Source organism: Anser anser (assembly GCF_964211835.1).
Source record: "Anser anser genome assembly, chromosome: 15".
Classification (NCBI taxonomy): Eukaryota; Metazoa; Chordata; class Aves; order Anseriformes; family Anatidae; genus Anser; species Anser anser.
Genome location: NC_139736.1, coordinates 18,591,476 through 18,618,068, shown reverse-complemented (window position 1 = coordinate 18,618,068; position 26,593 = coordinate 18,591,476).

The following is a 26,593-nucleotide window of genomic DNA, read 5'->3' as shown; positions in this document are numbered from 1 at the left end:
CATTGCATCCCCAGTGGTGCCAGTGCACTCTCTGGACTCAGTGCAGTGCATCCCCAGTGGAGCCAGTGCACTCTCTGGACTCGCTGCAGTGCATCCCCAGTGGTGCCAGTGCACTCTCTGGACTCACTGCACTGCATCCCCAGTGGGGCCAGTGCACTCTCTGGACTCACTGCAGTGCATCCCCAGTGGTGCCAGTGCACTCTCTGGACTCACTGCACTGCATCCCCAGTGGTGCCAGTGCACTCTCTGTAGTCATTGCGCTGCAACCCCAGTGGTGACAGTGCACTCTCTGGACTCACTGCACTGCATCCCCAGTGGTGCCAGTGCACTCTCTGGACTCACTGGACTGCATCCCCAGTGGTGCCAGTGCACTCTCTGGACTCACTGCACTGCATCAACAGTGGTGCCAGTGCACTCTCTGGACTCACTGCAGTGCATCCCCAGTGGTGCCAGTGTAGTCTCTGGACTCACAGCAGTGCATCCCCAGTGGTGCCAGTGCAATTACTGGACTCACTGCAGTGCAGCTCAGTGGTGCCAGAGCACTCTCTGGACTCACTGCACTGCATCCCCAGTGGTGCCAGTGCACTCTCTGGACTCACTGCACTGCATCCCCAGTGGTGCCAGTGCACTCTCTGGACTCACTGCAGTGTATCCCCATTGGAGCCGGTGCACTCTCTGGACTCACTGCACTAAAACCCCATTGGTGCCAGTGCAGTCTCTGGACTCACTGCACTGCATCCCCAGTGGTGCCAGTGCACTCTCTGGACTCACTGCACTGCATCCCCAGTGGTGCCAGTGCACTCTCTGGACTCACTGCACTGCATCCCCAGTGGTGCCAGGGCACTCTTTCGAATCACTGCACTGCATCCCCATTAGTGCCAGTGCACTCTCTGGACTCACTGCACTGCATCCCCAGTAGTGCCAGTGCACTCTCTGGACTCACTGCGCTGCATCCCCAGTGGTGCCAGTGCACTCTCTGGACTCACTGCACTGCATCCCCAGTGGTGCCAGTGCACTCTCTGGACTCACTGCACTGCATCCCCAGTGGTGCCAGTGCAATTACTGGACTCACTGCAGTGCAGCTCGGTGGTGCCAGAGCACTCTCTGGACTCACTGCAGTGCATCCCCAGTGGTGCCAGTGCGCTCTCTGGACTCACTGCACTGCATCCCCAGTGGTGCCAGTGCATTCTCTAGAGTCACTGCACTGCATCCACAGTGGTGCCAGTGCACTCTCTGGACTCACTGCACTTCATCCCCAGTGGTGCCAGTGCACTATCTGGACTCACTGCACTGCATCCCCATTGGTGCCAGTGCACTCTCTGGACTCACTGCAGTGCATCCCCAGTGGTGCCAGTGCACTCTCTGCACTCACTGCACTGCATCCCCATTGGTGCCAGTGCACTCTCTGGACTCACTGCAGTGCATCCCCATTGGAGCCGGTGCACTCTCTGGACTCACTGCACTAAAACCCCATTGGTGCCAGTGCAGTCTCTGGAGTCACTGCACTGCATCCCCAGTGGTGCCAGTGCACTCTCAGGACTCACTGCACTGCATCCCCAGTGGTGCCAGTGCACTCTCTGGACTCACTGCACTGCATCCCCAGTGGTGCCAGGGCACTCTTTCGAATCACTGCACTGCATCCCCATTAGTGCCAGTGCACTCTCTGGACTCACTGCACTGCATCCCCAGTAGTGCCAGTGCACTCTCTGGACTCACTGCACTGCATCCCCAGTGGTGCCAGTGCACTCTCTGGAGTCACTGCACTGCATCCCCAGTGGTGCTAGTGCACTCTCTGGACTCACTGCAGGGAATTCCCAGAGGTGCCAGTGCACTCTCTGGACTCACTGCACTGCATCCCCAGTGGTGCCACTGCACTCTCTGGACTCACTGCAGTGCATCCCCAGTGGTGCCAGTGCGCTCTCTGGACTCACTGCACTGCATCCCCAGTGGTGCCAGTGCATTCTCTAGAGTCACTGCACTGCATCCACAGTGGTGCCAGTGCACTCTCTGGACTCACTGCACTTCATCCCCAGTGGTGCCAGTGCACTATCTGGACTCACTGCACTGCATCCCCATTGGTGCCAGTGCACTCTCTGGACTCACTGCAGTGCATCCCCAGTGGTGCCAGTGCACTCTCTGCACTCACTGCACTGCATCCCCATTGGTGCCAGTGCACTCTCTGGACTCACTGCAGTGCATCCCCAGTGGTGCCAGTGCACTCTCTGGACTCACTGCACTGCATCCCCAGTGGTGCCAGTGCACTCTCTGGACTCACTGCAGTGCATTCCCAGTGGTGCCAGTGCACTCTCTGTACTCACTGCAGTGCATCCCCAGTGTTGCAACTGCACTCTCTGGACTCACTGCACTGCATCCCCAGTGGTGCCAGTGCACTCTCTGGACTCACTGCACTGCATCCCCAGTGGTGGCAGTGCACTCTCTGGACTCACTGCACTGCATCCCCAGTGGTGCCAGTGCACTCTCTGGACTCACCGGGGTGCATCCAAAGTCTTGCCAGTGCACTCTCTGGAGTCACTGCAGTGCATCCCCAGTGGTGCCAGTGCACTCTCTGGACTCACCGGGGTGCATCCCCAGTGGTGCCAGTGCACTCTCTGGAGTCACTGCAGTGCATCCCCAGAGGTGCCAGTGCACTCTCTGGACTCACTGCAGGGCATCCCCAGTGGTGCCAGTGCACTCTCTGGACTCACTGCAGGGCATCCCCACAGGTGCCAGTGCACTCTCTGGAGTCACTGCAGTGCATTCCCAGTGGTGCCAGTGCACTCTCTGGACTCACTGCAGTGCATCCCCAGTAGTGCCAGTGCACTCTCTGGACTCACCGGGGTGCATCCCCAGTGGTGCCAGTGCACTCTCTGGACTCACTGCAGATCATTCCCAGTGGTGACAGTGCACTCTCTGGACTCACTGCACTGCATCCCCAGTGGTGCCAGTGCACTCTCTGGAGTCACTGCCGTGCATCCCCAGTGGTGCCAGTGCACTCTCTGGACTCACTGCACTGCATCCCCAGTGGTGCCAGTGCACTCTCTGGACTCACCGGGGTGCATCCCCAGTGGTGCCAGTGGACTCTCTGGATTCACCGGGGTGCATCCCCAGTGGTGCCAGTGCACTCTCTGGAGTCACTGCAGTGCATTCCCAGGGTTGCCAGTGCGCTCTCTGGACTCACTGCAGGGCATTCCCAGTGGTGCCAGTGTAGTCTCTGGACTCACTGCAGTGCATCCCCTGTGGTGCCAGTGCAATCTCTGGACTCACTGCAGTGCAGCTCAGTGGTGCCGGTGCACTCTCTGGACTCACTGCACTGCATCCCCAGTGGTGCCAGTGTAGTCTCTGGACTCACTGCAGTGCATCCCCTGTGGTGCCAGTGCAATCTCTGGACTCACTGCAGTGCAGCTCAGTGGTGCCGGTGCACTCTCTGGACTCACTGCACTGCATCCCCAGTGGTGCCAGTGCACTCTCTGGACTCACTGCACTGCATCCCCAATGGTGCCAGTGCACTCTCTGGAGTCACTGCACTGTATCACCATTGGAGCCAGTGCGCTCTCTGGACTCACTAAACTCCATCCCCAGTGGTGCCAGAGAACTCTCTGGACTCACTGCAGTGCATCCCCAGTGGTGCCAGTGCACTCTCTGGACTCACTGCAGTGCATCCCCAGTGGTGCCAGTGCACTCTCTGGACTAACTGCACTGCATCCCCAGTGGTGCCAGTGCACTCTCTGCACTCACTGCACTGCATCCCCAGTGGTGCCAGTGCACTCTCTGGACTCACAGCACTGCATCACCTGTGGTGCCAGTGCACTCTCTGGACTCACTGCACTGCATCCCCAGTGGTGCCAGTGCATTCTCTAGAGTCACTGCACTGCATCCACAGTGGTGCCAGTGCACAATCTGGACTCACTGCACTTCATCCCCAGTGGTGCCAGTGCACTATCTGGACTCACTGCACTGCATCCCCATTGGTGCCAGTGCACTCTCTGGACTCACTGCAGTGCATCCCCAGTGGTGCCAGTGCACTCTCTGGACTCACTGCACTGCATCACCATTGGTGCCAGTGCACTCTCTGGACTCACTGCAGTGCATCCCCAGTGGTGCCAGTGCACTCTCTGGACTCACTGCACTGCATGTCCAGTGGGGCCAGTGCACTCTCTGGACTCACTGCACTGCATCCCCAGTGGTGCCAGTGCACTCTCTGGACTCACTGCAGTGCATCCCAACTGGTGCCAGTGCACTCTCTGGACTGACTGCACTGCATCCCCAGTGGTGCCAGTGCACTCTCTGGACTCACTGCAGTGCAACCCCACTGGTGCCAGTGTACTCTCTGGACTCACTGCACTGCATCCCCAGTGGTGCCTGTACAGTCTCTGGATTTACTGCACTGCATCCCCAGTGGTGCCAGTGCACTCTCTGGAGTCATTGCAGTGCATCCCCAGTGGTGCCAGGGCACTCTCTGGACCCACTGCAGTGCATCCCCAGTGGTGCCAGTGCACTCTCTGGACTCACTGCAGTGCAGCCCCTGAGGTGCCAGTGCACTCTCTGGACTCACTGCAGTGCATCCCCAGTGGTGCCAGTGCACTCTCTGGAGTCACTGCACTGCACCCCAGTGGTGCCAGTGCACTCTCTCGACTCACTGAAGTTCATCCCCAGTGGTGCCAGTGCACTCTCTGGACTCACTGCAGTGCATCCCCCGTGGTGCCAGTGCAATCTCTGGACTCACTGCAGTGCAGCTCCAGGGGTGCCAGTGCAGTCTCTGGACTCACTGCAGTGCATCCCCAGTGGTGCCAGTGCACTCTCTGGACTCACTGCACTGCATCCCCAGTGGTGCCAGTGCCCTCTCTGGAGTCACTGCAGTGTATCCCCAGTGGTGCCAGTGCACAATCTGGACTCACTGCAGTGCAACCCCACTGGTGCCAGTGTACTCTCTGGACTCACTGCACTGCATCCCCAGCGGTGCCTGTACAGTCTCTGGATTTACTGCACTGCATCCCCAGTGGTGCCAGTGCACTCTCTGGAGTCATTGCAGTGCATCCCCAGTGAAGCCAGGGCACTCTCTGGACCCACTGCAGTGCATCCAGAGTGGTGCCAGTGCACTCTCTGGACTCACTGCAGTGTATCCCCAGTGGTGCCAGTGCACTCTCTTAACTCACTGAACTGTAACCCCAGTGGTGACAGAGCACTCTCTGGACTCACTGCATTGCATCCCCAGTGGTGCCAATGCACTCTCTGGACTCACTGCAGTGCATCCCCAGTGGTACCAGTGCACTCTCTGGACTCACTGCGGTGCATCCCCAGTGGTGCCAGTGCACTCTCTGGACTCACTGCACTACATCCCCAGTGATGCCAGTGCACTCTCTGGACTCACTGCAGTGCATCTCCAGTGGTGCCAGTGCACTCTCTAGAGTCACCGGGTTGCATCCCCAGTGGTGCCAGTGCACTCTCTGGACTCACTGCACTGCATCCCCAGTGGTGCCAGTGCACTCTCTGTAGTCACTGCACTGCATCCCCAGTGGTGCCAGTGCACTCTCTGGAGTCACTGCACTGCATCACCAGTGGAGCCAGTGCACTCTCTGGACTAACTGCATTGCATCCCCAGTGGTGCCAGTGCACTCTCTGGACTCACTGCACTGCATCACCATTGGTGAGAGGGCACTCTCCGGACTCATTTAAGTGCATCCCCAGTGGTGCCACTGCACTCTTTCGAGTCACTGCACTGCATCCCCATTAGTGCCAGTGCATTCTCTGGACTCACTGCACTGCATCCCCAGTGGTGCCAGTGCACTCTTTGGACTCAATGCAGTGCATCCCCAGTGGTGCCAATGCACTCTCTGTACTCACTGCACTGCATCCCCAGTGCTGAAGGTGCACTCTCTGGACTCACTGCAGTGCATCCCCAGTGGTGCCAGTGCACTCTCTGGACTCACAGCACTGCATCTTCAATGGTGCCACTGAACTCTCTGGACTCACTGAACTGCATCCCCAGTGGTGCCAGTGCACTCTCTGGACTCACTGCGCTGCATCCCCAGTGGTGCCAGTGCACTCTCTGGACTCACTGCACTGCATCCCCAGTGGTGCCAGTGCACTCTCTGGACTCACTGCACTGCATCCCCAGTGGTGCCAGTGCAATTACTGGACTCACTGCAGTGCAGCTCGGTGGTGCCAGAGCACTCTCTGGACTCACTGCACTGCATCCCCAGTGGTGCCAGTGCACTCTCTGGACTCACTGCACTGGATCCCCAGTGGTGCCAGTGCACTCTCTGGACTCACTGTAGTGCATCCCCTGTGGTGCCAGTACACTCTCTGGACTCACTGCACTTCATCCCCAGTGCTGCCTGTGCGCTCTCTGGACTCACTGCAGGGCATTCCCAGTGGTGCCAGTGCACTCTCTGGACTCACTGCACTGCATCCCCAGTGGTGCCAGTGCACTCTGTGGACTCACTGCACTGCATCCCCAGTGGTGCCAGTGCACTCTCTGTAGTCACTGCACTGCATCCCCAGTGGTGCCAGTGCACTCTTTCGAGTCACTGCACTGCATCCCCATTAGTGCCAGTGCACTCTCTGGACTCACTGCAGTGCATCCCCAGTGGTGCCAGTGTACTCTCTGCACTCACTGCACTGCATCACCAGTGGTGCCAGTGCACTCTCTGGACTCACTGCACTGCATCCCCTGTGGTGCCACTGCACTCTCTGGACTCACTGCAGTGCATCCCCAGTGGTGCCAGTGCACTCTCTGGACTCCCTGCAGTGCATCCCCACTGGTGCCAGTGCACTTTCTGGAGTCACTGCAGTGCATCCCCTGTTGTGCTAGTGCACTCTCTGCACTCACTGCACTGCATCCCCAGAAGTGCCAGTGCACTCTCTGGACTCACTGCACTGCATCCCCAGTGGTTCCATTGCACTCTCTGGACTCACTGCATTGCATCCCCAGTGGTGCCAGTGCACTCTCTGGACTCAGTGCAGTGCATCCCCAGTGGAGCCAGTGCACTCTCTGGACTCGCTGCAGTGCATCCCCAGTGGTGCCAGTGCACTCTCTGGACTCACTGCACTGCATCCCCAGTGGTTCCAGTGCACTCTCTGGACTCACTGCACTGCATCCCCAGTGGTGCCACTGCACTCTCTGGACTCACTGCAGTGCATCCCCAGTGGTGCCAGTGCACTCTCTGGACTCCCTGCAGTGCATCCCCAGTGGTGCCAGTGCACTTTCTGGAGTCACTGCAGTGCATCCCCTGTTGTGCTAGTGCACTCTCTGCACTCACTGCACTGCATCCCCAGAAGTGCCAGTGCACTCTCTGGACTCACTGCACTGCATCACCAGTGGTTCCATTGCACTCTCTGGACTCACTGCATTGCATCCCCAGTGGTGCCAGTGCACTCTCTGGACTCAGTGCAGTGCATCCCCAGTGGAGCCAGTGCACTCTCTGGACTCGCTGCAGTGCATCCCCAGTGGTGCCAGTGCACTCTCTGGACTCACTGCACTGCATCCCCAGTGGTGCCAGTGCACTCTCTGGACTCACTGCAGTGCATCCCCAGTGGTGCCAGTGCACTCTCTGGACTCACTGCACTGCATCCCCAGTGGTGCCAGTGCACTCTCTGTAGTCATTGCGCTGCAACCCCAGTGGTGACAGTGCACTCTCTGGACTCACTGCACTGCATCCCCAGTGGTGCCAGTGCACTCTCTGGACTCACTGGACTGCATCCCCAGTGGTGCCAGTGCACTCTCTGGACTCACTGCACTGCATCAACAGTGGTGCCAGTGCACTCTCTGGACTCACTGCAGTGCATCCCCAGTGGTGCCAGTGTAGTCTCTGGACTCACAGCAGTGCATCCCCAGTGGTGCCAGTGCAATTACTGGACTCACTGCAGTGCAGCTCAGTGGTGCCAGAGCACTCTCTGGACTCACTGCACTGCATCCCCAGTGGTGCCAGTGCACTCTCTGGACTCACTGCACTGCATCCCCAGTGGTGCCAGTGCACTCTCTGGACTCACTGCAGTGTATCCCCATTGGAGCCGGTGCACTCTCTGGACTCACTGCACTAAAACCCCATTGGTGCCAGTGCAGTCTCTGGACTCACTGCACTGCATCCCCAGTGGTGCCAGTGCACTCTCAGGACTCACTGCACTGCATCCCCAGTGGTGCCAGTGCACTCTCTGGACTCACTGCACTGCATCCCCAGTGGTGCCAGGGCACTCTTTCGAATCACTGCACTGCATCCCCATTAGTGCCAGTGCACTCTCTGGACTCACTGCACTGCATCCCCAGTAGTGCCAGTGCACTCTCTGGACTCACTGCGCTGCATCCCCAGTGGTGCCAGTGCACTCTCTGGACTCACTGCACTGCATCCCCAGTGGTGCCAGTGCACTCTCTGGACTCACTGCACTGCATCCCCAGTGGTGCCAGTGCACTCTCTGGACTCACTGCACTGCATCCCCAGTGGTGCCAGTGCAATTACTGGACTCACTGCAGTGCAGCTCGGTGGTGCCAGAGCACTCTCTGGACTCACTGCAGTGCATCCCCAGTGGTGCCAGTGCGCTCTCTGGACTCACTGCACTGCATCCCCAGTGGTGCCAGTGCATTCTCTAGAGTCACTGCACTGCATCCACAGTGGTGCCAGTGCACTCTCTGGACTCACTGCACTTCATCCCCAGTGGTGCCAGTGCACTATCTGGACTCACTGCACTGCATCCCCATTGGTGCCAGTGCACTCTCTGGACTCACTGCAGTGCATCCCCAGTGGTGCCAGTGCACTCTCTGCACTCACTGCACTGCATCCCCATTGGTGCCAGTGCACTCTCTGGACTCACTGCAGTGCATCCCCAGTGGTGCCAGTGCACTCTCTGGACTCACTGCACTGCATCCCCAGTGGTGCCAGTGCACTCTCTGGACTCACTGCAGTGCATTCCCAGTGGTGCCAGTGCACTCTCTGTACTCACTGCAGTGCATCCCCAGTGTTGCAACTGCACTCTCTGGACTCACTGCAGTGCATCCCCAGTGGTGCCAGTGCACTCTCTGGACTCCCTGCAGTGCATCCCCACTGGTGCCAGTGCACTTTCTGGAGTCACTGCAGTGCATCCCCTGTTGTGCTAGTGCACTCTCTGCACTCACTGCACTGCATCCCCAGAAGTGCCAGTGCACTCTCTGGACTCACTGCACTGCATCCCCAGTGGTTCCATTGCACTCTCTGGACTCACTGCATTGCATCCCCAGTGGTGCCAGTGCACTCTCTGGACTCAGTGCAGTGCATCCCCAGTGGAGCCAGTGCACTCTCTGGACTCGCTGCAGTGCATCCCCAGTGGTGCCAGTGCACTCTCTGGACTCACTGCACTGCATCCCCAGTGGTGCCAGTGCACTCTCTGGACTCACTGCACTGCATCCCCAGTGGTGCCACTGCACTCTCTGGACTCACTGCAGTGCATCCCCAGTGGTGCCAGTGCACTCTCTGGACTCCCTGCAGTGCATCCCCAGTGGTGCCAGTGGACTCTCTGGATTCACCGGGGTGCATCCCCAGTGGTGCCAGGGCACTCTCTGGAGTCACTGCAGTGCATTCCCAGGGTTGCCAGTGCGCTCTCTGGACTCACTGCAGGGCATTCCCAGTGGTGCCAGTGTAGTCTCTGGACTCACTGCAGTGCATCCCCTGTGGTGCCAGTGCAATCTCTGGACTCACTGCAGTGCAGCTCAGTGGTGCCGGTGCACTCTCTGGACTCACTGCACTGCATCCCCAGTGGTGCCAGTGTAGTCTCTGGACTCACTGCAGTGCATCCCCTGTGGTGCCAATGCAATCTCTGGACTCACTGCAGTGCAGCTCAGTGGTGCCGGTGCACTCTCTGGACTCACTGCACTGCATCCCCAGTGGTGCCAGTGCACTCTCTGGACTCCCTGCAGTGCATCCCCAGTGGTGCCAGTGCACTCTCTGGAGTCACTGCACTGTATCACCATTGGAGCCAGTGCGCTCTCTGGACTCACTAAACTCCATCCCCAGTGGTGCCAGAGAACTCTCTGGACTCACTGCAGTGCATCCCCAGTGGTGCCAGTGCACTCTCTGGACTCACTGCAGTGCATCCCCAGTGGTGCCAGTGCACTCTCTGGACTAACTGCACTGCATCCCCAGTGGTGCCAGTGCACTCTCTGCACTCACTGCACTGCATCCCCAGTGGTGCCAGTGCACTCTCTGGACTCACAGCACTGCATCACCTGTGGTGCCAGTGCACTCTCTGGACTCACCTCACTGCATCCCCAGTGGTGCCAGTGAATTCTCTAGAGTCACTGCACTGCATCCACAGTGGTGCCAGTGCACTCTCTGGACTCACTGCACTTCATCCCCAGTGGTGCCAGTGCACTATCTGGACTCACTGCACTGCATCCCCATTGGTGCCAGTGCACTCTCTGGACTCACTGCAGTGCATCCCCAGTGGTGCCAGTGCACTCTCTGGACTCACTGCACTGCATCCCCATTGGTGCCAGTGCACTCTCTGGACTCACTGCAGTGCATCCCCAGTGGTGCCAGGGCACTCTCTGGACTCACTGCACTGCATCTCCAGTGGGGCCAGTGCACTCTCTGGACTCACTGCACTGCATCCCCAGTGGTGCCAGTGCACTCTCTGGACTCACTGCAGTGCATCCCCAGTGGTGCCAGTGCACTCTCTGGACTGACTGCACTGCATCCCCAGTGGTGCCAGTGCACTCTCTGGACTCACTGCAGTGCAACCCCACTGGTGCCAGTGTACTCTCTGGACTCACTGCACTGCATCCCCAGTGGTGCCTGTACAGTCTCTGGATTTACTGCACTGCATCCCCAGTGGTGCCAGTGCACTCTCTGGAGTCATTGCAGTGCATCCCCAGTGGTGCCAGGGCACTCTCTGGACCCACTGCAGTGCATCCCCAGTGGTGCCAGTGCACTCTCTGGACTCACTGCAGTGCAGCCCCTGAGGTGCCAGTGCACTCTCTGGACTCACTGCAGTGCATCCCCAGTGGTGCCAGTGCACTCTCTGGAGTCACTGCACTGCACCCCAGTGGTGCCAGTGCACTCTCTCGACTCACTGAAGTTCATCCCCAGTGGTGCCAGTGCACTCTCTGGACTCACTGCAGTGCATCCCCCGTGGTGCCAGTGCAATCTCTGGACTCACTGCAGTGCAGCTCCAGGGGTGCCAGTGCAGTCTCTGGACTCACTGCAGTGCATCCCCAGTGGTGCCAGTGCACTCTCTGGACTCACTGCACTGCATCCCCAGTGGTGCCAGTGCCCTCTCTGGAGTCACTGCAGTGTATCCCCAGTGGTGCCAGTGCACAATCTGGACTCACTGCAGTGCAACCCCACTGGTGCCAGTGTACTCTCTGGACTCACTGCACTGCATCCCCAGCGGTGCCTGTACAGTCTCTGGATTTACTGCACTGCATCCCCAGTGGTGCCAGTGCACTCTCTGGAGTCATTGCAGTGCATCCCCAGTGAAGCCAGGGCACTCTCTGGACCCACTGCAGTGCATCCAGAGTGGTGCCAGTGCACTCTCTGGACTCACTGCAGTGTATCCCCAGTGGTGCCAGTGCACTCTCTTAACTCACTGAACTGTATCCCCAGTGGTGACAGAGCACTCTCTGGACTCACTGCATTGCATCCCCAGTGGTGCCAATGCACTCTCTGGACTCACTGCAGTGCATCCCCAGTGGTACCAGTGCACTCTCTGGACTCACTGCGGTGCATCCCCAGTGGTGCCAGTGCACTCTCTGGACTCACTGCACTACATCCCCAGTGATGCCAGTGCACTCTCTGGACTCACTGCAGTGCATCTCCAGTGGTGCCAGTGCACTCTCTAGAGTCACCGGGTTGCATCCCCAGTGGTGCCAGTGCACTCTCTGTAGTCACTGCACTGCATCCCCAGTGGTGCCAGTGCACTCTCTGGAGTCACTGCACTGCATCACCAGTGGAGCCAGTGCACTCTCTGGACTAACTGCATTGCATCCCCAGTGGTGCCAGTGCACTCTCTGGACTCACTGCACTGCATCACCATTGGTGAGAGGGCACTCTCCGGACTCATTTAAGTGCATCCCCAGTGGTGCCACTGCACTCTTTCGAGTCACTGCACTGCATCCCCATTAGTGCCAGTGCATTCTCTGGACTCACTGCACTGCATCCCCAGTGGTGCCAGTGCACTCTCTGGACTCAATGCAGTGCATCCCCAGTGGTGCCAATGCACTCTCTGTACTCACTGCACTGCATCCCCAGTGCTGACAGTGCACTCTCTGGACTCACTGCAGTGCATCCCCAGTGGTGCCAGTGCACTCTCTGGACTCACAGCACTGCATCTTCAATGGTGCCACTGAACTCTCTGGACTCACTGAACTGCATCCCCAGTGGTGCCAGTGCACTCTCTGGACTCACTGCGCTGCATCCCCAGTGGTGCCAGTGCATTCTCTGGACTCACTGCACTGCATCCCCAGTGGTGCCAGTGCACTCTCTGGACTCACTGCACTGCATCCCCAGTGGTGCCAGTGCAATTACTGGACTCACTGCAGTGCAGCTCGGTGGTGCCAGAGCACTCTCTGGACTCACTGCACTGCATCCCCAGTGGTGCCAGTGCACTCTCTGGACTCACTGCACTGGATCCCCAGTGGTGCCAGTGCACTCTCTGGACTCACTGTAGTGCATCCCCTGTGGTGCCAGTACACTCTCTGGACTCACTGCAGTGCATCCCCAGTGCTGCCTGTGCGCTCTCTGGACTCACTGCAGGGCATTCCCAGTGGTGCCAGTGCACTCTCTGGACTCACTGCACTGCATCCCCAGTGGTGCCAGTGCACTCTGTGGACTCACTGCACTGCATCCCCAGTGGTGCCAGTGCACTCTCTGTAGTCACTGCACTGCATCCCCAGTGGTGCCAGTGCACTCTTTCGAGTCACTGCACTGCATCCCCATTAGTGCCAGTGCATTCTCTGGACTCACTGCAGTGCATCCCCAGTGGTGCCAGTGTACTCTCTGCACCCACTGCACTGCATTACCAGTGGTGCCAGTGCACTCTCTGGACTCACTGCACTGCATCCCCTGTGGTGCCACTGCACTCTCTGGACTCACTGCAGTGCATCCCCAGTGGTGCCAGTGCACTCTCTGGACTCACTGCAGTGCATCCTCACTGGTGCCAGTGCACTTTCTGGAGTCACTGCAGTGCATCCCCTGTTGTGCTAGTGCACTCTCTGCACTCACTGCACTGCATCCCCAGAAGTGCCAGTGCACTCTCTGGACTCACTGCACTGCATCCCCAGTGGTTCCATTGCACTCTCTGGACTCACTGCATTGCATCCCCAGTGGTGCCAGTGCACTCTCTGGACTCAGTGCAGTGCATCCCCAGTGGAGCCAGTGCACTCTCTGGACTCGCTGCAGTGCATCCCCAGTGGTGCCAGTGCACTCTCTGGACTCACTGCACTGCATCCCCAGTGGTGCCAGTGCACTCTCTGGACTCACTGCACTGCATCCCCAGTGGTGCCACTGCACTCTCTGGACTCACTGCAGTGCATCCCCAGTGGTGCCAGTGCACTCTCTGGACTCCCTGCAGTGCATCCCCAGTGGTGCCAGTGCACTTTCTGGAGTCACTGCAGTGCATCCCCTGTTGTGCTAGTGCACTCTCTGCACTCACTGCACTGCATCCCCAGAAGTGCCAGTGCACTCTCTGGACTCACTGCACTGCATCACCAGTGGTTCCATTGCACTCTCTGGACTCACTGCATTGCATCCCCAGTGGTGCCAGTGCACTCTCTGGACTCAGTGCAGTGCATCCCCAGTGGAGCCAGTGCACTCTCTGGACTCGCTGCAGTGCATCCCCAGTGGTGCCAGTGCACTCTCTGGACTCACTGCACTGCATCCCCAGTGGTGCCAGTGCACTCTCTGTAGTCATTGCGCTGCAACCCCAGTGGTGACAGTGCACTCTCTGGACTCACTGCACTGCATCCCCAGTGGTGCCAGTGCACTCTCTGGACTCACTGGACTGCATCCCCAGTGGTGCCAGTGCACTCTCTGGACTCACTGCACTGCATCAACAGTGGTGCCAGTGCACTCTCTGGACTCACTGCAGTGCATCCCCAGTGGTGCCAGTGTAGTCTCTGGACTCACAGCAGTGCATCCCCAGTGGTGCCAGTGCAATTACTGGACTCACTGCAGTGCAGCTCAGTGGTGCCAGAGCACTCTCTGGACTCACTGCACTGCATCCCCAGTGGTGCCAGTGCACTCTCTGGACTCACTGCACTGCATCCCCAGTGGTGCCAGTGCACTCTCTGGACTCACTGCAGTGTATCCCCATTGGAGCCGGTGCACTCTCTGGACTCACTGCACTAAAACCCCATTGGTGCCAGTGCAGTCTCTGGACTCACTGCACTGCATCCCCAGTGGTGCCAGTGCACTCTCAGGACTCACTGCACTGCATCCCCAGTGGTGCCAGTGCACTCTCTGGACTCACTGCACTGCATCCCCAGTGGTGCCAGGGCACTCTTTCGAATCACTGCACTGCATCCCCATTAGTGCCAGTGCACTCTCTGGACTCACTGCACTGCATCCCCAGTAGTGCCAGTGCACTCTCTGGACTCACTGCGCTGCATCCCCAGTGGTGCCAGTGCACTCTCTGTACTCACTGCACTGCATCCCCAGTGGTGCCAGTGCACTCTCTGGACTCACTGCACTGCATCCCCAGTGGTGCCAGTGCAATTACTGGACTCACTGCAGTGCAGCTCGGTGGTGCCAGAGCACTCTCTGGACTCACTGCAGTGCATCCCCAGTGGTGCCAGTGCGCTCTCTGGACTCACTGCACTGCATCCCCAGTGGTGCCAGTGCATTCTCTAGAGTCACTGCACTGCATCCACAGTGGTGCCAGTGCACTCTCTGGACTCACTGCACTTCATCCCCAGTGGTGCCAGTGCACTATCTGGACTCACTGCACTGCATCCCCATTGGTGCCAGTGCACTCTCTGGACTCACTGCAGTGCATCCCCAGTGGTGCCAGTGCACTCTCTGCACTCACTGCACTGCATCCCCAGTGGTGCCAGTGCACTCTCTGGACTCACTGCAGTGCATCCCCAGTGGTGCCAGTGCACTCTCTGGACTCACTGCACTGCATCCCCAGTGGTGCCAGTGCACTCTCTGGACTCACTGCAGTGCATTCCCAGTGGTGCCAGTGCACTCTCTGTACTCACTGCAGTGCATCCCCAGTGTTGCAACTGCACTCTCTGGACTCACTGCAGTGCATCCCCAGTGGTGCCAGTGCACTCTCTGGACTCACTGCACTGCATCCCCAGTGGTGGCAGTGCACTCTCTGGACTCACTGCACTGCATCCCCAGTGGTGCCAGTGCACTCTCTGGACTCACCGGGGTGCATCCAAAGTCTTGCCAGTGCACTCTCTGGAGTCACTGCAGTGCATCCCCAGTGGTGCCAGTGCACTCTCTGGACTCACCGGGGTGCATCCCCAGTGGTGCCAGTGCACTCTCTGGAGTCACTGCAGTGCATCCCCAGAGGTGCCAGTGCACTCTCTGGACTCACTGCAGGGCATCCCCAGTGGTGCCAGTGCACTCTCTGGACTCACTGCAGGGCATCCCCACAGGTGCCAGTGCACTCTCTGGAGTCACTGCAGTGCATTCCCAGTGGTGCCAGTGCACTCTCTGGACTCACTGCAGTGCATCCCCAGTAGTGCCAGTGCACTCTCTGGACTCACCGGGGTGCATCCCCAGTGGTGCCAGTGCACTCTCTGGACTCACTGCAGTGCATTCCCAGTGGTGACAGTGCACTCTCTGGACTCACTGCACTGCATCCCCAGTGGTGCCAGTGCACTCTCTGGAGTCACTGCCGTGCATCCCCAGTGGTGCCAGTGCACTCTCTGGACTCACTGCACTGCATCCCCAGTGGTGCCAGTGCACTCTCTGGACTCACCGGGGTGCATCCCCAGTGGTGCCAGTGGACTCTCTGGATTCACCGGGGTGCATCCCCAGTGGTGCCAGTGCACTCTCTGGAGTCACTGCAGTGCATTCCCAGGGTTGCCAGTGCGCTCTCTTAACTCACTGCAGGGCATTCCCAGTGGTGCCAGTGTAGACTCTGGACTCACTGCAGTGCATCCCCTGTGGTGCCAGTGCAATCTCTGGACTCACTGCAGTGCAGCTCAGTGGTGCCGGTGCACTCTCTGGACTCACTGCACTGCATACCCAGTGGTGCCAGTGTAGTCTCTGGACTCACTGCAGTGCATCCCCTGTGGTGCCAGTGCAATCTCTGGACTCACTGCAGTGCAGCTCAGTGGTGCCGGTGCACTCTCTGGACTCACTGCACTGCATCCCCAGTGGTGCCAGTGCACTCTCTGGACTCACTGCACTGCATCCCCAATGGTGCCAGTGCACTCTCTGGAGTCACTGCACTGTATCACCATTGGAGCCAGTGCGCTCTCTGGACTCACTAAACTCCATCCCCAGTGGTGCCAGAGAACTCTCTGGACTCACTGAAGTGCATCCCCAGTGGTGCCAGTGCACTCTCTGCACTCACTGCACTGCATCCCCAGTGGTGCCAGTGCACTCTCTGGACTAACTGCACTGCATCCCCAGTGGTGCCAGTGCACTCTCTGCACTCACTGCACTGCATCCCCAGTGGTGCCAGTGCACTCTCTGGACTCACAGCACTGCATCACCTGTGGTGCCAGTGCACTCTCTGGACTCACTGCACTGCATCCCCAGTGGTGCCAGTGCATTCTCTAGAGTCACTGCACTGCATCCACAGTGGTGCCAGTGCACTCTCTGGACTCACTGCACTTCATCCCCAGTGGTGCCAGTGCACTATCTGGACTCACTGCACTGCATCCCCATTGGTGCCAGTGCACTCTCTGGACTCACTGCAGTGCATCCCCAGTGGTGCCAGTGCACTCTCTGCACTCACTGCACTGCATCCCCATTGGTGCCAGTGCACTCTCTGGACTCACTGCAGTGCATCCCCAGTGGTGCCAGTGCACTCTCTGGACTCACTGCACTGCATCTCCAGTGGGGCCAGTGCACTCTCTGGACTCACTGCACTGCATCCCCAGTGGTGCCAGTGCACTCTCTGGACTCACTGCAGTGCAACCCCACTGGTGCCAGTGTACTCTCTGGACTCACTGCACTGCATCCCCAGTGGTGCCTGTACAGTCTCTGGATTTACTGCACTGCATCCCCAGTGGTGCCAGTGCACTCTCTGGAGTCATTGCAGTGCATCCCCAGTGGTGCCAGGGCACTCTCTGGACCCACTGCAGTGCATCCCCAGTGGTGCCAGTGCACTCTCTGGACTCACTGCAGTGCAGCCCCTGAGGTGCCAGTGCACTCTCTGGACTCACTGCAGTGCATCCCCAGTTGTGCCAGTGCACTCTCTGGAGTCACTGCACTGCACCCCAGTGGTGCCAGTGCACTCTCTCGACTCACTGAAGTTCATCCCCAGTGGTGCCAGTGCACTCTCTGGACTCACTGCAGTGCATCCCCCGTGGTGCCAGTGCAATCTCTGGACTCAATGCAGTGCAGCTCCAGGGGTGCCAGTGCAGTCTCTGGACTCACTGCAGTGCATCCCCAGTGGTGCCAGTGCACTCTCTGGACTCACTGCATTGCATCCCCAGTGGTGCCAGTGCCCTCTCTGGAGTCACTGCAGTGTATCCCCAGTGGTGCCAGTGCACAATCTGGACTCACTGCAGTGCAACCCCACTGGTGCCAGTGTGCTCTCTGGACTCACTGCACTGCATCCCCAGCGGTGCCTGTACAGTCTCTGGATTTACTGCACTGCATCCCCAGTGGTGCCAGTGCACTCTCTGGAGTCATTGCAGTGCATCCCCAGTGAAGCCAGGGCACTCTCTGGACCCACTGCAGTGCATCCAGAGTGGTGCCAGTGCACTCTCTGGACTCACTGCAGTGTATCCCCAGTGGTGCCAGTGCACTCTCTTAACTCACTGAACTGTATCCCCAGTGGTGACAGAGCACTCTCTGGACTCACTGCATTGCATCCCCAGTGGTGCCAATGCACTCTCTGGACTCACTGCAGTGCATCCCCAGTGGTACCAGTGCACTCTCTGGACTCACTGCGGTGCATCCCCAGTGGTGCCAGTGCACTCTCTGGACTCACTGCACTACATCCCCAGTGATGCCAGTGCACTCTCTGGACTCACTGCAGTGCATCTCCAGTGGTGCCAGTGCACTCTCTAGAGTCACCGGGTTGCATCCCCAGTGGTGCCAGTGCACTCTCTGGACTCACTGCACTGCATCCCCAGTGGTGCCAGTGCACTCTCTGTAGTCACTGCACTGCATCCCCAGTGGTGCCAGTGCACTCTCTGGAGTCACTGCACTGCATCACCAGTGGAGGCAGTGCACTCTCTGGACTAACTGCATTGCATCCCCAGTGGTGCCAGTGCACTCTCTGGACTCACTGCACTGCATCACCATTGGTGAGAGGGCACTCTCCGGACTCATTTAAGTGCATCCCCAGTGGTGCCACTGCACTCTTTCGAGTCACTGCACTGCATCCCCATTAGTGCCAGTGCATTCTCTGGACTCACTGCACTGCATCCCCAGTGGTGCCAGTGCACTCTCTGGACTCAATGCAGTGCATCCCCAGTGGTGCCAATGCACTCTCTGTACTCACTGCACTGCATCCCCAGTGCTGACAGTGCACTCTCTGGACTCACTGCAGTGCATCCCCAGTGGTGCCAGTGCACTCTGTGGACTCACAGCACTGCATCTTCAATGGTGCCACTGAACTCTCTGGACTCACTGAACTGCATCCCCAGTGGTGCCAGTGCACTCTCTGGACTCACTGCGCTGCATCCCCAGTGGTGCCAGTGCACTCTCTGGACTCACCGGGGTGCATCCCCAGTGGTGCCAGTGGACTCTCTGGATTCACCGGGGTGCATCCCCAGTGGTGCCAGTGCACTCTCTGGAGTCACTGCAGTGCATTCCCAGGGTTGCCAGTGCGCTCTCTTAACTCACTGCAGGGCATTCCCAGTGGTGCCAGTGTAGTCTCTGGACTCACTGCAGTGCAGCTCAGTGGTGCCGGTGCACTCTCTGGACTCACTGCACTGCATCCCCAGTGGTGCCAGTGTAGTCTCTGGACTCACTGCAGTGCATCCCCTGTGGTGCCAGTGCAATCTCTGGACTCACTGCAGTGCAGCTCAGTGGTGCCGGTGCACTCTCTGGACTCACTGCACTGCATCCCCAGTGGTGCCAGTGCACTCTCTGGACTCACTGCACTGCATCCCCAATGGTGCCAGTGCACTCTCTGGAGTCACTGCACTGTATCACCATTGGAGCCAGTGCGCTCTCTGGACTCACTAAACTCCATCCCCAGTGGTGCCAGAGAACTCTCTGGACTCACTGCAGTGCATCCCCAGTGGTGCCAGTGCACTCTCTGCACTCACTGCACTGCATCCCCAGTGGTGCCAGTGCACTCTCTGGACTAACTGCACTGCATCCCCAGTGGTGCCAGTGCACTCTCTGCACTCACTGCACTGCATCCCCAGTGGTGCCAGTGCACTCTCTGGACTCACAGCACTGCATCACCTGTGGTGCCAGTGCACTCTCTGGACTCACTGCACTGCATCCCCAGTGGTGCCAGTGCATTCTCTAGAGTCACTGCACTGCATCCCCAGTGGTGCCAGTGCACTCTCTGGACTCACTGCACTTCATCCCCAGTGGTGCCAGTGCACTATCTGGACTCACTGCACTGCATCCCCATTGGTGCCAGTGCACTCTCTGGACTCACTGCAGTGCATCCCCAGTGGTGCCAGTGCACTCTCTGCACTCACTGCACTGCATCCCCATTGGTGCCAGTGCACTCTCTGGACTCACTGCAGTGCATCCCCAGTGGTGCCAGTGCACTCTCTGGACTCACTGCACTGCATCTCCAGTGGGGCCAGTGCACTCTCTGGACTCACTGCACTGCATCCCCAGTGGTGCCAGTGCACTCTCTGGACTCACTGCAGTGCATTCCCAGTGGTGCCAGTGCACTCTCTGTACTCACTGCAGTGCATCCCCAGTGTTGCAAGTGCGCTCTCTGGACTCACTGCAGTGCATCCCCAGTGGTGCCAGTGCACTCTCTGGACTGACTGCACTGCATCCCCAGTGGTGCCAGTGCACTCTCTGGACTCACTGCAGTGCAACCCCACTGGTGCCAGTGTACTCTCTGGACTCACTGCACTGCATCCCCAGTGGTGCCTGTACAGTCTCTGGATTTACTGCACTGCATCCCCAGTGGTGCCAGTGCACTCTCTGGAGTCATTGCAGTGCATCCCCAGTGGTGCCAGGGCACTCTCTGGACCCACTGCAGTGCATCCCCAGTGGTGCCAGTGCACTCTCTGGACTCACTGCAGTGCAGCCCCTGAGGTGCCAGTGCACTCTCTGGACTCACTGCAGTGCATCCCCAGTTGTGCCAGTGCACTCTCTGGAGTCACTGCACTGCACCCCAGTGGTGCCAGTGCACTCTCTCGACTCACTGAAGTTCATCCCCAGTGGTGCCAGTGCACTCTCTGGACTCACTGCAGTGCATCCCCCGTGGTGCCAGTGCACTCTCTGTACTCACTGCAGTGCATCCCCAGTGTTGCAACTGCACTCTCTGGACTCACTGCAGTGCATCCCCAGTGGTGCCAGTGCACTCTCTGGACTCACTGCACTGCATCCCCAGTGGTGCCAGTGCCCTCTCTGGACTCACTGCACTGCATCCCCAGTGGTGCCAGTGCACTCTCTGGACTCACCGGGGTGCATAGAAAGTCTTGCCAGTGCACTCTCTGGAGTCACTGCAGTGCATCCCCAGTGGTGCCAGTGCACTCTCTGGACTCACCGGGGTGCATACCCAGTGGTGCCAGTGCACTCTCTGGAGTCACTGCAGTGCATCCCCAGAGGTGCCAGTGCACTCTCTGGACTCACTGCACTGCATCCCCAGTGGTGCCAGTGCACTCTCTGGACTCACTGCAGGGCATCCCCACAGGTGCCAGTGCACTCTCTGGAGTCACTGCAGTGCATTCCCAGTGGTGCCAGTGCACTCTCTGGACTCACTGCAGTGCATCCCCAGTAGTGCCAGTGCACTCTCTGGACTCACCGGGGTGCATCCCCAGTGGTGCCAGTGCACTCTCTGGACTCACTGCAGTGCATTCCCAGTGGTGACAGTGCACTCTCTGGACTCACTGCACTGCATCCCCAGTGGTGCCAGTGCACTCTCTGGAGTCACTGCCGTGCATCCCCAGTGGTGCCAGTGCACTCTCTGGACTCACTGCACTGCATCCCCAGTGGTGCCAGTGCACTCTCTGGACTCACCGGGGTGCATCCCCAGTGGTGCCAGTGGACTCTCTGGATTCACCGGGGCGCATCCCCAGTGGTGCCAGTGCACTCTCTGGAGTCACTGCAGTGCATTCCCAGGGTTGCCAGTGCGCTCTCTGGACTCACTGCAGGGCATTCCCAGTGGTGCCAGTGTAGTCTCTGGACTCACTGCAGTGCATCCCCTGTGGTGCCAGTGCAATCTCTGGACTCACTGCAGTGCAGCTCAGTGGTGCCGGTGCACTCTCTGGACTCACTGCACTGCATCCCCAGTGGTGCCAGTGTAGTCTCTGGACTCACTGCAGTGCATCCCCTGTGGTGCCAGTGCAATCTCTGGACTCACTGCAGTGCAGCTCAGTGGTGCCGGTGCACTCTCTGGACTCACTGCACTGCATCCCCAGTGGTGCCAGTGCACTCTCTGGACTCACTGCACTGCATCCCCAATGGTGCCAGTGCACTCTCTGGAGTCACTGCACTGTATCACCATTGGAGCCAGTGCGCTCTCTGGACTCACTAAACTCCATCCCCAGTGGTGCCAGAGAACTCTCTGGACTCACTGCAGTGCATCCCCAGTGGTGCCAGTGCACTCTCTGGACTCACTGCAGTGCATCCCCAGTGGTGCCAGTGCACTCTCTGGACTCACTGCACTGCATCCCCAGTGGTGCCAGTGCACTCTCTGCACTCACTGCACTGCATCCCCAGTGGTGCCAGTGCACTCTCTGGACTCACAGCACTGCATCACCTGTGGTGCCAGTGCACTCTCTGGACTCACTGCACTGCATCCCCAGTGGTGCCAGTGCATTCTCTAGAGTCACTGCACTGCATCCACAGTGGTGCCAGTGCACTCTCTGGACTCACTGCACTTCATCCCCAGTGGTGCCAGTGCACTATCTGGACTCACTGCACTGCATCCCCATTGGTGCCAGTGCACTCTCTGGACTCACTGCAGTGCATCCCCAGTGGTGCCAGTGCACTCTCTGCACTCACTGCACTGCATCCCCATTGGTGCCAGTGCACTCTCTGGACTCACTGCAGTGCATCCCCAGTGGTGCCAGTGCACTCTCTGGACTCACTGCACTGCATCTCCAGTGGGGCCAGTGCACTCTCTGGACTCACTGCACTGCATCCCCAGTGGTGCCAGTGCACTCTCTGGACTCACTGCAGTGCATTCCCAGTGGTGCCAGTGCACTCTCTGTACTCACTGCAGTGCATCCCCAGTGTTGCAAGTGCACTCTCTGGACTCACTGCAGTGCATCCCCAGTGGTGCCAGTGCACTCTCTGGACTGACTGCACTGCATCCCCAGTGGTGCCAGTGCACTCTCTGGACTCACTGCAGTGCAACCCCACTGGTGCCAGTGTACTCTCTGGACTCACTGCACTGCATCCCCAGTGGTGCCTGTACAGTCTCTGGATTTACTGCACTGCATCCCCAGTGGTGCCAGTGCACTCTCTGGAGTCATTGCAGTGCATCCCCAGTGGTGCCAGGGCACTCTCTGGACTCACTGCACTGCATCCCCAGTGGTGCCAGTGCACTCTCTGGACTCACTGCAGTGCAGCCCCTGAGGTGCCAGTGCACTCTCTGGACTCACTGCAGTGCATCCCCAGTTGTGCCAGTGCACTCTCTGGAGTCACTGCACTGCACCCCAGTGGTGCCAGTGCACTCTCTCGACTCACTGAAGTTCATCCCCAGTGGTGCCAGTGCACTCTCTGGACTCACTGCAGTGCATCCCCCGTGGTGCCAGTGCAATCTCTGGACTCAATGCAGTGCAGCTCCAGGGGTGCCAGTGCAGTCTCTGGACTCACTGCAGTGCATCCCCAGTGGTGCCAGTGCACTCTCTGGACTCACTGCACTGCATCCCCAGTGGTGCCAGTGCCCTCTCTGGAGTCACTGCAGTGTATCCCCAGTGGTGCCAGTGCACAATCTGGACTCACTGCAGTGCAACCCCACTGGTGCCAGTGTGCTCTCTGGACTCACTGCACTGCATCCCCAGCGGTGCCTGTACAGTCTCTGGATTTACTGCACTGCATCCCCAGTGGTGCCAGTGCACTCTCTGGAGTCATTGCAGTGCATCCCCAGTGAAGCCAGGGCACTCTCTGGACCCACTGCAGTGCATCCAGAGTGGTGCCAGTGCACTCTCTGGACTCACTGCAGTGTATCCCCAGTGGTGCCAGTGCACTCTCTTAACTCACTGAACTGTATCCCCAGTGGTGACAGAGCACTCTCTGGACTCACTGCATTGCATCCCCAGTGGTGCCAATGCACTCTCTGGACTCACTGCAGTGCATCCCCAGTGGTACCAGTGCACTCTCTGGACTCACTGCGGTGCATCCCCAGTGGTGCCAGTGCACTCTCTGGACTCACTGCACTACATCCCCAGTGATGCCAGTGCACTCTCTGGACTCACTGCAGTGCATCTCCAGTGGTGCCAGTGCACTCTCTAGAGTCACCGGGTTGCATCCCCAGTGGTGCCAGTGCACTCTCTGGACTCACTGCACTGCATCCCCAGTGGTGCCAGTGCACTCTCTGTAGTCACTGCACTGCATCCCCAGTGGTGCCAGTGCACTCTCTGGAGTCACTGCACTGCATCACCAGTGGAGGCAGTGCACTCTCTGGACTAACTGCATTGCATCCCCAGTGGTGCCAGTGCACTCTCTGGACTCACTGCACTGCATCACCATTGGTGAGAGGGCACTCTCCGGACTCATTTAAGTGCATCCCCAGTGGTGCCACTGCACTCTTTCGAGTCACTGCACTGCATCCCCATTAGTGCCAGTGCATTCTCTGGACTCACTGCACTGCATCCCCAGTGGTGCCAGTGCACTCTCTGGACTCAATGCAGTGCATCCCCAGTGGTGCCAATGCACTCTCTGTACTCACTGCAGTGCATCCCCAGTGCTGACAGTGCACTCTCTGGACTCACTGCAGTGCATCCCCAGTGGTGCCAGTGCACTCTCTGGACTCACAGCACTGCATCTTCAATGGTGCCACTGAACTCTCTGGAGTCACTGCACTGCATCCCCAGTGGTGCCAGTGCACTCTCCGGACTCACTGCGCTGCATCCCCAGTGGTGCCAGTGCACTCTCTGGACTCACTGCACTGCATCCCCAGTGGTGCCAGTGCACTCTCTGGACTCACTGCACTGCATCCCCAGTGGTGCCAGTGCAATTACTGGACTCACTGCAGTGCAGCTCGGTGGTGCCAGAGCACTCTCTGGACTCACTGCACTGCATCCCCAGTGGTGCCAGTGCACTCTCTGGACTCACTGCACTGGATCCCCAGTGGTGCCAGTGCACTCTCTGGACTCACTGTAGTGCATCCCCTGTGGTGCCAGTACACTCTCTGGACTCACTGCAGTGCATCCCCAGTGCTGCCTGTGCGCTCTCTGGACTCACTGCAGGGCATTCCCAGTGGTGCCAGTGCACTCTCTGGACTCACTGCACTGCATCCCCAGTGGTGCCAGTGCACTCTGTGGACTCACTGCACTGCATCCCCAGTGGTGCCAGTGCACTCTCTGTAGTCACTGCACTGCATCCCCAGTGGTGCCAGTGCACTCTTTCGAGTCACTGCACTGCATCCCCATTAGTGCCAGTGCATTCTCTGGACTCACTGCAGTGCATCCCCAGTGGTGCCAGTGTACTCTCTGCACTCACTGCACTGCATCACCAGTGGTGCCAGTGCACTCTCTGGACTCACTGCACTGCATCCCCTGTGGTGCCACTGCACTCTCTGGACTCACTGCAGTGCATCCCCAGTGGTGCCAGTGCACTCTCTGGACTCCCTGCAGTGCATCCCCAGTGGTGCCAGTGCACTTTCTGGAGTCACTGCAGTGCATCCCCTGTTGTGCTAGTGCACTCTCTGCACTCACTGCACTGCATCCCCAGAAGTGCCAGTGCACTCTCTGGACTCACTGCACTGCATCCCCAGTGGTTCCATTGCACTCTCTGGACTCACTGCATTGCATCCCCAGTGGTGCCAGTGCACTCTCTGGACTCAGTGCAGTGCATCCCCAGTGGAGCCAGTGCACTCTCTGGACTCGCTGCAGTGCATCCCCAGTGGTGCCAGTGCACTCTCTGGACTCACTGCACTGCATCCCCAGTGGTGCCAGTGCACTCTCTGGACTCACTGCACTGCATCCCCAGTGGTGCCACTGCACTCTCTGGACTCACTGCAGTGCATCCCCAGTGGTGCCAGTGCACTCTCTGGACTCCCTGCAGTGCATCCCCGGTGGTGCCAGTGCACTTTCTGGAGTCACTGCAGTGCATCCCCTGTTGTGCTAGTGTACTCTCTGCACTCACTGCACTGCATCCCCAGAAGTGCCAGTGCACTCTCTGGACTCACTGCACTGCATCACCAGTGGTTCCATTGCACTCTCTGCACTCACTGCATTGCATCCCCAGTGGTGCCAGTGCACTCTCTGGACTCAGTGCAGTGCATCCCCAGTGGAGCCAGTGCACTCTCTGGACTCGCTGCAGTGCATCCCCAGTGGTGCCAGTGCACTCTCTGGACTCACTGCACTGCATCCCCAGTGGTGCCAGTGCACTCTCTGGACTCACTGCAGTGCATCCCCAGTGGTGCCAGTGCACTCTCTGGACTCACTGCACTGCATCCCCAGTGGTGCCAGTGCACTCTCTGTAGTCATTGCGCTGCAACCCCAGTGGTGACAGTGCACTCTCTGGACTCACTGCACTGCATCCCCAGTGGTGCCAGTGCACTCTCTGGACTCACTGGACTGCATCCCCAGTGGTGCCAGTGCACTCTCTGGACTCACTGCACTGCATCAACAGTGGTGCCAGTGCACTCTCTGGACTCACTGCAGTGCATCCCCAGTGGTGCCAGTGTAGTCTCTGGACTCACAGCAGTGCATCCCCAGTGGTGCCAGTGCAATTACTGGACTCACTGCAGTGCAGCTCAGTGGTGCCAGAGCACTCTCTGGACTCACTGCACTGCATCCCCAGTGGTGCCAGTGCACTCTCTGGACTCACTGCACTGCATCCCCAGTGGTGCCAGTGCACTCTCTGGACTCACTGCAGTGTATCCCCATTGGAGCCGGTGCACTCTCTGGACTCACTGCACTAAAACCCCATTGGTGCCAGTGCAGTCTCTGGACTCACTGCACTGCATCCCCAGTGGTGCCAGTGCACTCTCAGGACTCACTGCACTGCGTCCCCAGTGGTGCCAGTGCACTCTCTGGACTCACTGCAGTGCATCCCCAGTGGTGCCAGGGCACTCTTTCGAATCACTGCACTGCATCCCCATTAGTGCCAGTGCACTCTCTGGACTCACTGCACTGCATCCCCAGTAGTGCCAGTGCACTCTCTGGACTCACTGC